This window comes from Alligator mississippiensis, chromosome 14 (assembly GCF_030867095.1).
Source record: "Alligator mississippiensis isolate rAllMis1 chromosome 14, rAllMis1, whole genome shotgun sequence".
Lineage (NCBI taxonomy): Eukaryota > Metazoa > Chordata > Crocodylia > Alligatoridae > Alligator > Alligator mississippiensis.
The window spans coordinates 31,151,558-31,166,312 of NC_081837.1; positions in this window are offsets into that span (position 1 = coordinate 31,151,558).

A 14,755-nucleotide genomic window follows, 5' to 3' on the forward strand; every position below is an offset into this window, starting at 1 on the left:
GCTTGCCATGTAAGGCTCTGATCAAAGGGGTGGCTCTTTGGACTCTCTCAAGCTTGTCCACGTCCTTGTTAAAGTGCGGTGCCCAGAACTGGACGCAGTACTCCAGCTGCGGTCTCACCAGTGCTGAGTAGAGCAGAAGAATCACCTCCTTGGTTTTGCTGGAGATGCACAGTAACATCAGAAGGCCAGAGGCTGATAACGTTCACACTGTAACACTCTTGGGGAAATCAGGAGGCAAGTTTGCCTGACTGATAGAGTAGGATTGAAAGTCCAGGTAGAGGGGCGTTGTTTGCTGAGCGGGACTTGTGAGGAAAGGCAAGGTAATGTGCACAGGGAAAAATAACCTGAGTTTAACCTGGGTTTATACATACACATTGCTGGGCTGTGAACACGCTGTTACGACTCAGAGAAGAGACCTTGGAGTCGCTGTAGATCGTTCTCTGAAAGCATCAGCTCAATGTGCAGTGGTAACCGAGAAAGCTAATAAAATGTTGAGCATCAATAAGAAGGGACTGGAAAACAAAACAAAAACCACACCATTGCACAAATTCATGGTGCGACCGTACTGCGTACAGTTGTGGTCTCCACATCTCAAAAAGGAGGTGGTAGATCTAGAAAAGGTCCTGAGAAGGGCAGGATGGCTAGAGGTATGGAGCAGTTGCCATACTGAGAAGTACTAAAAAAGACTATAACTATACAGTTCAGAAAAGAGAAGACTGAGAGGGGATATATTAGAAGTTGATGATGAAGGGAGGGGTGGATGTGTAGCAGAAAGCCCCCCTTTCCTCTTGCCTGCATTTGCTCTCCCCTCTTTGGATATGTTTCTCTTTTTCTACCTTTTCTTCCTTCCCCTCTCTTTCACTTGAAGATAAGGAATTGTGTTTTAAAATTTGTGTGTGTGCATTTTGTATCTCCCCTTGTAGTTTGGTATTTTTATCTAATTGTGTGCCATGGCATTTGTAGATTATATTTTATACTCCTCACCTTTCAACTTTCAACTAAATGTGTTTTAGTAACTTATACATTGTAACAATGTTAACAAGGGCAGGAATCAAACTGTCCTTCTCTGTATCAGGCTGGCCCCTGAAAGAGCGAGTGAATCAGTGATTGAATGTGTAACACTGTAGCAGCACACAGCAATTAACACCTGGAAGCTGCAGATCAGTCAACGGAAGAACTCAATAGAAGACAATGTAACAACCGGGAAATCTCTAAACGTCACTGATCAAGGGCTAGAAGCCCTGGCCTGAGTTAATCAACGCTGAGGACCAACTTTTGGGCTGTGTATCTCCAGATCAACCGCTCCCAGAGCCCTATTCAAAATTCATCAACAGACTCCCAAACCTGCATGTACATGCGGGCGACCCCTGGGGCTGACAGGTGCCATCCAGTAGCCACCGAAGGGGGGAAGTCCCACAAGGGTCAATGACCCCTGGATTGGGCAAACCTGAAAACTGGGGAGTCACCAAAGTCTGCCAGGGACAGATAAAAGGCAGTGAAAAGTGACCCTCAGGGGCGCCCTCTTGATCTCCAACTCGACCAGACCTGTCCAGCCAGAAGGACCAGCCAGCGACCCCCTTCTGGAAGATAATACCACGCTGAAAGAAGCCTCAACAACAGACTCCAGCACTTGTAGGATAGGTATACCTGACTCTGTAGCCTGCTACTGTGTGTGTGTATGTGTGTGCATGTGTGTGTGGGGGGGGACCAGCCCCGAGGTTTATGATTACTGTGTTTCAATCCGCCTAATAAACTAGAATTTTAAGGATCCCGAGTTGGACATTTGTAGCCAACAGATGAAGTGAAGAGGCAATTGTTATTCACCAAATCCCAGAACACTATAAGGGGCACCCACTGAAATTAGCAGAAGACCGATTTAAAAGTAAGAAGAGAAAGTACTCTTTTACCCAGTGTGTAGTCAACTTGTAGAACTCGTTCCCACAGATGGTTGAAGAGGCAGATAGTACAGCCAGGTTCAAAAAAGGGCTAGACAAATTCAGGGATCATAGATCTATTAATTCTTATTATTAAACAGGACAGTAAGAGACCTCTCTTCTAAACCACTGGTTTTCAACCTGTGATCCGCGGACCCTTGGGAGTCTGCGGGCTATGTCTAAGGGGTCTGTGAAAGATGACTGTGATCAATCAAAAGTATGTAAATACTCGTGCTTACAATGTAAAGGGGTCTGCACCTCCATTCAAAATGTTTTAAGGTTCGCAAATGAAAAAAGGATGAAAACCACTGCTCTAAGCCAATGGTGGTGGATGCCAGGGAGGGTAATAAACAGGAGACAGATCACTCTAGATACATACTGTTCAGTATCCTCCCTATGGACTACTGCCACTGTCAGAGACAGGACACCGGACCATTGGTCCAACACAGTGTGGCACTTCTTATGCACTTCTTAGGAACAGCTGAGGAATCGATCATGATGGGGAATGTGACCACAAGAGTACAGGAGAGGAAAAAACACAGGTCTCTACCACATAGGACCATTATTTGGAGAATATCTGAAGCCTTTGACAAATGGCCTATATAGAAGAAACTAGCCATTTCTCTGGGTCCTTGTTTCTTTGGGTGCTTGTAGACGTGTGGGACGCTTGCTCCGATGCACGGTGATTACAGTGCATTGGAGCAGACTTGATTAACTGAGTCAGGTAGAGCGGCTAATTAGCATTTTCCACTTATGTTGGGCAAGTCACTTCTCTGTACTCCCCCCCCACGCCCCCTCCCCCCCAGGTGTGTGTACTTACCATTAAAAGCAAAGTTTTATTGCTTTAAGATCTATGGATAAAAACTAGACCCATGTGGCACAACAAGAACTTAGATCCAGATTGTTAGAAGTAACTAGTGAATTTCTGTGCACAACTTGAGACCCTTGAGGCCTGATTTTAATTAAGGAGTTAAAAAAAATGTATGTCTTCATAAGGTATCAAGCTGAGCACCTAACAACTACAGTACCCATCATCATAAGTCCCTTTTGGAAATCTGAGCCAGGCATTCATTTCTCTTCTATACTGATGTGGCTTGCTAAATTGCTCCGGTTGTCCTGTTCAGTGACTGATTACAGTCTCTCTTCTGTACTTCACAAAGGTCTTGTAGGCCACAAGCTCGTGTTGAATGCTTTGAGAACTTTTACTGCAAGTCGCGGAGAAGTTCAAACTATCATTTTTTAGCTATCACATGTCTCACATAGGCTGGATTCAAGCCAATCCCTGAGAAGCAAGAGGCCTTCCTACGCTGTATTCTTAGTCCACATATATGGAAGATGGGAAGGAAATAGTTGAGCAGAACCTTATTTAATACTATAGAAAAACCTTAAATGCCAGAGCAGCTAATAGTTCCATACCTATCATTCCCAGGGATTTTTATTTTAAACTGACCACTGCAAATAAAGATCTCATTTGTATTAATTATGGTATTCAGATTATGAAAATCCTAAACCACAGCTAGTATCTCATAGTCCAAGACATGATTTTTGACCTGGGGCTGGTGTTTTTAATTTAGGATGAAAAAGCGGAAGATTCTTGTTCTGCTTGTTGTGGTTGTGAACCCAAATCCTTATGCTATGTTATACATAGCAGCAAAGCTAGCTGCCTGCCTGAAAGACAAGTGATACTAAGTGAAGATAAAGAAACTAAGTCATCATTGTATTTGTATCACAGCAGATTCCATAGAGTCAGCCTACTATAGCTAAGGTTGCAAAACAGTTTCCATTCAGTATGAAGCAGTCTTTGTTTTCTGAGACAGCAACCATTTTATTTTCAAAGTTGCTGCAAACTGTTAAAGAAAAAAACTCTGTAGTCTTGCCTGGAAACTTTAAACAGGCAATTTTCAATTTAATGTATAGGGTTGTTCTTTGTGAATACACAATTCTAACTCCTTCTTTACATATTATGCAAAAAAGAGTCAAATTTTACCATTTATCATTTCTTCCTGAAAATTAACATTTTTAGAAGGAGCGAGCGAAACCTTTTCAGACATCTTAATTGCTCTCATCCAGCTCAGGGACCGTTTCCGTAACAAACTTTGGACTTTCTACCCCAAATTATTGCAATCTTGGGACAATTTAACAATCTTGGTAATCTCTGTTTAAGCATTAAAAGGGTATCTTATCTCTTCCCCAGCCCCTCACCCTTTACCTTTGAACTCTGCCTCGTTGTTTTAGTTTTTGCTTCACCTTTCAAAAGCATTTCCAGGTAGAGGCCAGATCTGAAAATGTTCCTCCTGGAAGGTGAAAACTTGATGAAGTTATAAGCCAGAGGTGTCAAACCTACAGCCCGTGGCCTGGATCTGGCCTACAGAGCAGAGTCAGATGGCCCACAGCCTTGATGGGAGACCTTCCCCCAGCAGCAGCCAAGTATCTGGGTGAAACCTGTGGTTCTGGAGCCCCAGCAGCACCTCAGCTTGTTCCCACGGTGTCAGCCAGGAACCCAGGATACCGAGTTTCTGCCCACAGTGTTCCTGGGGCTCATGCTGCTGTTCTGACCTGGGTGCTTGGCAACTAAGCCAGGGACAGCTGTGGTGCCAGAGCTTCAGCAGTACCATGGAAAGAATCCCAGCACTGTGGCTTGCTCCTATGACAGCAGCCAAGTGTCCGGGATGCCGGGTCTCTTTCCACTGGGTCTGGGAGTGGCTGGAGTGGGTGCTGCATGCTTTGGATCCAGCATGGCGGGGTCTCTAGTCTGTGCTGATGCTGCACTATTCATCCAGTGCACAGGGCCAGATGAGTTTGAAACCCCTGTTATAAGCAAAGGGAAAAAGGCCTTTTGAAATAATACTTGTGAAACCTTAACTGCTGGAGTTGTTATACAATTCAGCTGTAGACTTTTTATCCTTACTTTCCCAGAAGGGGTTACAGCTGTCTCTCTCACTCTCTCTGCACATTTCTCCCTGGTTATACTAGTTCATTCCTGTGCACCATCCATCCCCTTTGTGTAGTTAGTCTATTTTCCTTTCCCTTGCAATGCTCTCATAACTTCTCATTTCCAGCATCTTTATAACCCCTCTTGCTGCAGGTTCTCCCTATCCCTGCCACCCCCACAAAAAATGGAAAAGAAAAGCTCTGGCTGAACCCACATAAGTTCCTTGTGTTCCAGTTGACCTGGGACCTTTGGTTTTCAAAACCACACTTTTCCTTTGCTACACCAGCATAACCTAAACCAGGACCACCCAACTTCCAGGCAGCTGGGTGCCTGTACACTACACAGATTGCAGACCCCAGGGCTGCACACTGCTGCAGGCAGGCACAACCCCCTGGTTCCTCACAGTTGCATGGGCTGTGTAGTGCCCTGTCCACCACACTTATAGCTGAGGCAGCCCAGGTTCCCCCTCTCAGAAGTAGCCCAGGTTCCCCCACCTCTCAGCCGTGTGCACCACCCACCAGTAGTGCACACAGCTCAGCTCCCTTTTGTACAAACAAAGCTCAGCATTCCAACTCCCTCCCAGCTGCCAGAGCAGGAACAACTTGGGAGCTGTCATTTGGACAGCCCTGGCCTAAACCATCTCAGAGTACATATACCTGCCATACTTAAGTGCCATTTACAGATTCACGAGCTAGGTTGGGTTCCAAAAGCAGAAAAGCTGCACCACCCTTCCCCAAGGTAAAAAGCCCTACTGAGAAGCTGAGTACAGTAGCTTAGATCAGTGGTTCTCAGCCATGATGGGGCACCACTGGGAAAGAGGAGATAGGTTCTTCCCAGCTGTGTCCGGGGGGGGAGGTGCTGCAGCCACCCCAGAATTCATCTAGCCTCCTCAAACCCCTCTCTCAGTACTGCTGCCGCCCACCCTGAGCGCAGCCTAGCCCAGCCCCTGCCAGGAAGAACCCAGCATCAGCCCCAGCCCACAGCGGCAGCCTGCCCTGCCCCATGCACAGATCTGGGGGTACCCCCCCATGCCCTCCTGGGGTGCACATGCGGAGTCACCCCCCACATGTCTCAGTCCCGTAACCTGCCCTGGCTGTGCAGCCCCAGCCCCACTCCTTCCCCCACTACTGGGCCAGCCTACCCTGCCCTGCTCAGCTCCATGCACAGATCCGGGGGCACCCCCCATGCCCTCCTGGGTGCACATAGCTGTGGGAGTCGCCCCCCACATGTCTCAGTCCTGCACCCTGACCTGGCTGTGCAGCCCCAGCCCCAGCCCCACTCCCTCCCCCACTACTGGGCCAGCCTACCCTGCCCTGCTCAGCTCCATGCACAGATCCGGGGGCACCCCCCCATGCCCTCCTGGGTGCACATAGCTGCGGGAGTCGCCCCCCACATGTCTCAGTCCTGCACCCTGCCCTGGCTGTGCAGCCCCAGCCCCAGCCCCAGCCCCACTCCCTCCCCCACTACTGGGCCAGCCTACCCTGCCCTGCTCAGCTCCATGCACAGATCCGGGGGCACCCCCCCATGCCCTCCTGGGTGCACATAGCTGCGGGAGTCGCCCCCCGCATGTCTCAGTCCTGCACCCTGCCCTGGCTGTGCAGCCCCAGCCCCAGCCCCAGCCCCACTCCCTCCCCCACTACTGGGCCAGCCTACCCTGCCCTGCTCAGCTCCATGCACAGATCCAGGGGCACCTCCCCCCATGCCCTCCTGGGGTGCACATAGCTGTGGGAGTCACCCCCCGCATGTCTCAGTCCTGCACCCTGCCCTGGCTGGGCAGCCCCAGCCCCAGCCCCACTCTCTCCTCCACTACTGGGAGCAGCTGCCCTGCTCAGCTCCATGCACAGATCCAGGGGCACATGCCCCCCATGCCCTCCTAGGGTGCATGCAGTAGTGGGAGCCTCCCCCTCCTCCCCACGCACCCTGGATGAGCTGCAGCTCTGTCCTATGCTCTGCCCTGCCCGACCCTAGCTGTGCAGCCACAGCCCCAGCCCCAGCCCCAGCCCCACTCCTTCCCTCACTGCAGGGGCCTCGATCTGCCCTGCCCCCTCCCCTCCTTAAAAACAAGAAAAAATATATAAAGGGGTACATGAGCAGCAACTTTGAGAGAGAAGCAGTATACTTGTTAAAAAGGTTGAAACCCCCTGGCCTAGAACTTAAGAGGGGCCCAATCCATTAGGTGTACCCTGTATATACCTGACCGAGGAGGAACAGCAGGCCACCCTTTGCCCGGTGATCTAATGGTTAGAGAACTTGCCCAAGTGGAGACCTGGATTCTAGGCTTTTCTTAGCCTAAGGAACCCTCATGTCTTACTGGTCAGATAAATGTCCCAGTCACTCAGTGATGGGCTGGGTTGAGGGCACCTTCTATCTCAAGAAACTCTCCTGGGAGGGAGCCTTGGATTTTGCCTGTGCAAGGGGTTGTATCTGTATGGGTCTATCCAATACACCCTTGACATTGTTTCAGTAGCAGAATCCCCCATTTTATAACAGCCATAAATTACAGGTTCACTGGTTTCCTTATCCTCCCACTCCACGTTCCCTAGTCCTCCAAATAAGAACTCCATAAAAACCACAGGGAAGGCTAGAACTGATAAGCTATTTCTAAAGTGAAAAATGCAAAGATAGGGGACAAATCTTTACTCTCTCTCCTTTTCAATTTTCTCTTACATGCCTCCCCAGAGGGCCAGTAAAAAGTGAGTTGCTTAGCAGAAGATGGGCTTTAACTTGGAACAAAATTGTACCTAAAGCCTAGGGAGAATGCTAAGATAAATGACAGCAGGTAGCTAGTTGTACCTAATAATAGCTATTACTGACACAGTCTGCAGATATGCCTTCATTAGTAGCGGTGTTACAGTACCACCTGTAGACCCTGTTGTGTTCAATGCTGAACACACACACACACCCCCTGTGAGACAGCCTATGCCTCAAAGAGTTTACTGTGTACACAGGGATGGGAACAGAGGCATGGAGCAGTGCCATGACTTATCCAAGGTCATGCAGCAGGTTAGTGGGTGAACCAGAAATAGGACCCAAATCTGACTCCAGTGCTCCAGTTGCTCAGTCTCTGTACCTCTAGGGAGAGCATGAAAGCAGGATAGAAAATAGAACCCCATTCATTACAAATGCTTTCTTTCCCTTTCTCCAACTCACTTCTTCCAGAAAGCTTAAACATTTAACGAACCTCAGTGAAGCCTAGCACATCTCTCCTTGGCAGATGAAAGGGTTTGCCAGAGGTCCAAGTGGGTCAGTAGCACAACTGGTAATAGGATAAAGGTTTACACACAGTTTTTCTCCCTAGGTCTTACAGCATGTCTTCAAACAATAGAGAGATCATTAAAAGGATCTTATTTTCTCAGATGTTAAGCTATAACTCTTCAGCAATGGAGGCCTATTCTTCTGGATTCGAATAATTTTGTACTGGGAAAAATGTTTAAAAAAAAATATTGATACAAGAAATCAAGTTGGCCTGTATTTTCTTGTGTTCTAATTGCCACTTTTTCAGATATTTGTGCTTCAGTAAAAGCTTTCTCCAGTCCTGTGGGAAAGCTACAACCTTGCTTATGACAACACACTTTTATAGAAAGGTTTTCTGTCATAGGCACAACTCAGATGTGTGTGTATTGGGGGTGGTGAGGGGTAAGGGTTCAGGGGTAAGGACACAAGCCTGGAAAGTCCAAAAGCCAGGGGTCATGGGGGAGGACCTGGTAGGGGAGCTGCAGATTTGTGGTCACCTTGTGGACAGTGACCACCAATCAATTGAATTTACCATATGGCATAGGGTGGGTAAGATAACTAGTAGGGTGAAAATGCTTGACTTTAGGAAGGCTAATTTCAGTGTGCTTAGGAGTTTAGTCAATGATGCACTGCAGGATAGGAGTATTGGCAAGATGGGAGTCCAGGAAGGGTGGTCATTCCTAAAGGAGGTGATCCTTCAGGCACAGAGAGAGACTATCCCAGTACAAGGGAAAAGGGGAAAAGGAGCCAAAAAACTTCCTTGGCTAAACTGGGAAATCCAGGGGAGGCTAAGGACAAAAAAGAAGGCATATAGGCGGTAGAAGTAGGGGGAACCTACCAAGGAGGAGTATACGTACTTGGCCCGCACTTGCAGGGAGGCAGTAGAAAGGCCAAACCAACTACAGAGCTGAGGCTGGCAACACAAATTAAAGACAACAAAAAGTATTTTTTTAGGTTTGTAGGGAGTAAAAGGAAGGTGCAGGGCAGCATAGGACCCCAACTGAACAAGGAGGAGCAATTAGTGAAAGACAGGGGTGACAAGGCTGAGCTATTCAATGAATTTTTTGCCTCAGTGTTCCTGAACAGGGCTCAAGATAAGTCTCCTAATGGGTTCTTAGATGATCATCAGAGGGACACCAGCCCACCAACTGGTGATGCTGACTTGGCACAGAGTCACTTGGTTTGGATGTGTTCGAGTTGGCAGGCCCGGATGAGCTACATCCGAGGGTACTGAGGGAATTGGCCGGTGTCATAGCAGAACCACTGGCACAACTGTCTGAGCACTCGTGGCGCTCGGGTCAGGTCCCAGAGGACTGGAAAAGGGCCAATGTGGTCCCAATTTTCAAGTAATTATAGGCCAGGCAGTCTCACCTCCATCATTGGAAGGTCTTTGAAAAGATTATGAAGAATCATATTTGTGGGAGTCCAGCAGGAAAAATAATGCAGCAGGGAAACCAGCATGGATTTGTAGCAGGTAGATCATGCCTGACCAATCTGGTTTCGTTTTATGACAGGGTCACAAAATGCTTAAACACAGGAGTAGAGGTGGATGTCGTTTTCTTGGACTTTAGCAAGGCCTTTGATACTGTATCTCATCCTATTCTTATAAATAAATTAGGAGGCTGTGATATAGATGTTTACATGGTCTGGTGGGTGGCAAATCGGCTTAGCGGTCGCACCCAGAGAGTAGTAGTAGACAGGTAAGTGTTGACCTGGAAGGATGTGGGTAGTGGGGTCCCACAGGTTTTGGTCCTTGGACCTGTACACTTCAATATCTTCTTCAGTGACTTGGATGGAGGTATGAAGTGTACTCTGTCCAAGTTTGCGAACGATACTAAATTGTGGGGTTAACTGCACACTCTGGAGGGTAGGGAACGATTGCAGGTAGACCTGGACAGGTTAGAAAAGTGGGCAGTACACAATAGGACGCAGTACAACAAGGACAAGTGCAGAGTGCTGCGCCTAGGGTGCAAACATATCCAGCACACCTACTGGCTGGGAAGTGACCGTCTCAGCAGCACAGAAGCAGAAAGGGATCTCAGAGTCATAGTGGACTCCAAGATGAACATGAGTTGTCAGAGTGATGAAATCATCAGCAAAGCTAACTGTGCTTTATCATGCATCAGCAGATGCATGACGAATAGAGCCAAGGAGGTGATACTTCCCCTCTATGCAGCATTGGTCAGGCCACAGTTGGAGTACTGCATCCAGTTTTGGGTGCCGTACTTTAAGAAGGATGTTGATAGATGTGAGAGGGTCCAGAGGAGGGCCACTCGTATGGTTAGGGGCTTGCAGAACAAGACCTATGAGGAGAGACTGAGGGACCTGGACCTCTTCAGCCTCCACAAGAGAAGGCTGGGAGATGATCTTGTGGCGACCTACAAATTGATTAGGGGGATGCAGCAAGGAATTGGAGATGCTCTGTTCACCAGGGCGCCTCTTGGGGTAACAAGGAACAATGGCCACAAACTGACAGAAAGCAGATTTAGGCTAGATATCAGGAAAAACTTCACAGTAAGGGTGGCCAAAATTTGGAATGGGTTTCCAAGGGAGGTGGTGCTCTCCCCTACCTTGGGGGTCTTTAAGAGAAGGCTGGATAGGCATCTGGCTGGGGTCATCTGACCCCAGCACTCTTTCCTGCCCAGGCGTTGGACTCAGTGATGTGTGGAGGTCCCTTCTGACCCTAACATCTATGAATCTATGAATACTACAGAATCCAACCACTAGACAGGGATGCAAGCAGGAGCTGCAGACTAGGAGCTACACCAAGAGGTTAATGCTACACAAAGATGCAGGTAGCAGCTCAGCAATGGTTGAGGCTAGGTAAAGATAGGCAGGGGCTGGAGACTAGGTACTTAAGTCACAGGAACCAGATTAGTCAACAAGGAACCAAGGGCCAGGAGTCAGACTAGGGAACTCAGAGCCAGGAATTAAGAACTAAGCATACACATCAGACACCAAAGCTGGATAAAGGAAACACCTACATTATTGCAAGCCTACAGAACACCACAAGGGCTGTTGCTTATGAGCAGCAGCCATATCCAAGCACTTCAATGGGAGCCAATTGAGGGCACTTGGGCAGTGGGCAGCCAGTTCCACTCAGGCTGGCTGGGATTTATGTCTGTCTTCCTGCAGCTCCAACTCCTGCCATCTCCCATGGCCATAAGGAGAACCTGATTATCCCCTTCGTGTAAAATAAAAGCCAACCTTAACCTTTGGCCACTGCAACCACCCTCCAGACACATGCAGCAATTTTCATGCCTGCCTGAAAGTCCCTAGAACTAAAAGCAGAAGCATCCAAATCCTGGGCAAAGGCTGTTTCTACAGGATCTTTGTAAAGATTTCCTTGGAAATACCATTCCTGGGAGATTCCCAGTATTAAATGTCTGGAATGAGAGTCATGGGTTGGGTTTGACCACTGCGTTGAGGAGGTAGATAATAAACATAGGATGCCCTTGTTTCAACACATTGCAAGTGAAAAACAAACTATGCAAGGTGCATTAAAACACTGCAATGGCATTTCTTTCTCCTGAACTAGATACATTACAGAGCACAGTTGTTAGAAAAATGTGACAACCTTGGTTTTAAACAGGTTGTGAGTTTGCAAGAAAGATGATGAGTCCACAGAAAAAGACCTGGGGGTTACAGTGGACAATAAGATGGATATCAGAGAGCAGTGTGCCTTTGTTGCCAAGAAGGATAACAGTATACTGGGCTGAATTAGTAGGAGCATTGCCAGCAGATTGAGAGATGTAATTGGTCCACTCTATTCTGCACTGGTGAGGCCACATCTGGACTCCTGTGTCCAGTTTTGGATGTGCCCCCCTCCCCAACTCCACTATAGAAAGGATGTGGACAAGTTGGATAGAGTCCAGCAGGGAACAACAACAATGGTTTGGGGGTTGGGGCACATGATTTATGAGGAGAGGCTAAAGGAACTGGGCTTATTTAGTCTGTGGAAGAGAAGACTGAAGGGGGGGGGGATTTGATAGCAGCCTTTAATTACCTGTAGGGTGGTACCAAAGAGGATGGAGCTGGACTGTTCTTAATGGTGACAAATGATAGAACAAGGAGCAATAGTCTCAAGTTGCAGCAAGGGAGGTTTAAGTTGGATATTAGGAAAAAATGTATCACTAGGAGGGAGGTGAAGCACTGGACCAGGTTACCCAGAGAGGTGGTGGAATCTCCATCCTTGCAGGTTTTTAAGGCCTAGAATGATCTAGTTGGGAATGGTCCTGCTTTGAACAGGGGGTTGGACTAGATGACCTGAAGTCTCTTCTAACCCTAATTTTCTATGATAACATCAGGATCCAGCCAAAGAACGAATGCATGCAGAAGAATCAATTTAAATCCATTGCCTAGTTTCTGCTACTGACTTAGATGCCAGGTCAAAGAGTTTGAAGAACTGTCCACAACCTTATTAAAAGCAACAGCTGTTAATGATAATTGCCATCCCTTTGCCATGTTCTATGTGACAATATTTGTGAAAGATGTCAGGATAGAAAAGCAAAACTTGGCCGTTGACGCGATAGGAAATAGCTTAAGCCCAACAGCACTAGGGTCACTTTGTAGTGCAATAGCCGCAGACACACATTTAAACATTTTCTTCCCATAGTTCAAACCTTTCAGCAAGCGGCTATACTAGCAGGGTTGAGTCTCCTGGGCTGAATAACTGCCTAAGGCTATTTTCAAAGAAATTATTCTGTTTCTTACTCATCTGCATCTAAAGCTACCATGGTAAAGACCAGAACTCAATGTAACATCAATCATGCTATATATACCTATTATATCCAGCAGGAGAATCTGTGTAGACATGAGAGCAGCTAATAAAGAATGACAGGGTTCAGTGACACATGATAATTTCTGCAATACTGGCTATTTTTACCTCCCCAACGCTCTCCAAGAGATTCCTGAAGCTCCACTGAGTTCACTGTTTAGAACCAGCAAGATTAAGGCAGAAATAACTGACTTCTGTGCAGTTTCTATATTAAGAAAAGTGTATCAGGGGCTGCTTTATGCAGAAAAGTACAAAGACAACAGCTCAGAGGAGACTAGCGACTGGGCCCTGCTTGTGGGGATGGAAGTCACACATGCCCAAAGGTGACACTGGTGGCAGCCCTACTCACGGGACTTTCACTGGAATATAGTGCATCTCTAGAGATAACAATAAAAGATTCCCTTGCCAATGAATGCATTTCTTATCCACAAAAACAGACACAAAGACCAAAGAAACAGGTCTCCAGAGTAGGGTTAGAGAAGAGAGGGACAGAAAAACCTCTAATTAGATCCTTCACACCATCTTGCCTGCTCAGGGAGGAACAGTTGTGCCTTTGTGTCTGCATGGAAGAAAACTGCATCAGGCAGCACACAAGGGGCCCTGGCTTAGTGGTGAAAGAACTGAAAGGAGAGGCAAGAGGCACTGAACAACCTTGTATCTGCTAGTTGAGGGTCAATCTCTCAGCAGTTCCCTTTTCAAAAGCAACCCTTTCTACTTGGACCTTGTAGCTGTATCTGAAGCTCTACTAGACAAGTCCAAAGCTTTGAGCAAGTGGTATCACTTGCAAACTGCCAGGTATACACAGAGAGCTAGCTCCTCAGGCTCAAAATAAATAAAGGCCCTGGCTTAGTGGAGAAAGAACTGAGAGGAGAGGCAAGAGGCACTGAACAACCTCATATCTGCTAGGCTTTTTGATGAAGGATTTTTTCATTGGAAAATGCTAATTTGTCAATCCCCTCAATTGCTGTGGGAAAGGGCCAGTTTGGAGGAATTTCCCAACTTGGAAAAAAATTGAAATTTTCTAAAAGTTTTGCTTATTTTTTAAACGACAAATCCTGCTGTTTCTGTTTGAAATGATGTTTAGTTTCAAAACGTAAGTATAATAGAAAAATAAATAAACAAGGGCTAAATTGCAATCATCATAATGCTTAGGGTCAGAAGGGACCTAAACAGATTGTCAGGTCCGACCACCTGCCTAGGTAGGAATGGGTGCCGGAGTCATATCACCCCAGCCAAATATCTGTCCAGCCTCCTCCTGAAGACCCCCAAAGTAGGAGTGAGCAACACTTCCCTTGGGAGCCCATTCCAGAGCCTGGCAACCCTAACTGTAAAGTAATGTCTCCTGAAGTCCAGCCTGAACCATCTCTATAACAATTTGTGACCATTATTCCTAGTAACTCAGGGTGGTGCCCAGGGGAACAGAGCCTCCCTCAATTCCCGCTGGTCCCCCCTGGTGAGTTTGTAAATGGCCACCAGATCCCCTCTCAGCCTTCTCTTGTGGAGGCTGAATAGGTTCAGACTCTTTCGCCTCTCCTTGTAGGGAGTTGCCCCGCTGCCCCTTGACAATGAGAGTGGCCCTCCTCTGGACCCTCTCAATACTAGCCACATCCATCTTGAAGTGTGGTACCCAGAACTGGATGCAGTACTCCAGCTGCGGCATGACCAATGCCGCATAGACGGGAAGGATCACCTCCCTGGACAGGCCTGTGATGCATCTATAGATGCACAACAAGGTGCAGTTAGCCTTACTGACCGGTTCCTTGCATTGGCGGCTCATGTTCATCTTGGAGTCAACAATGACTCCAAGATCCCTTTCTGCCACCGTGTTGGCAAGAAGGGTGTTCCCCAGCCCATAGGTGTGTTGCTGGTTCCTTCTCC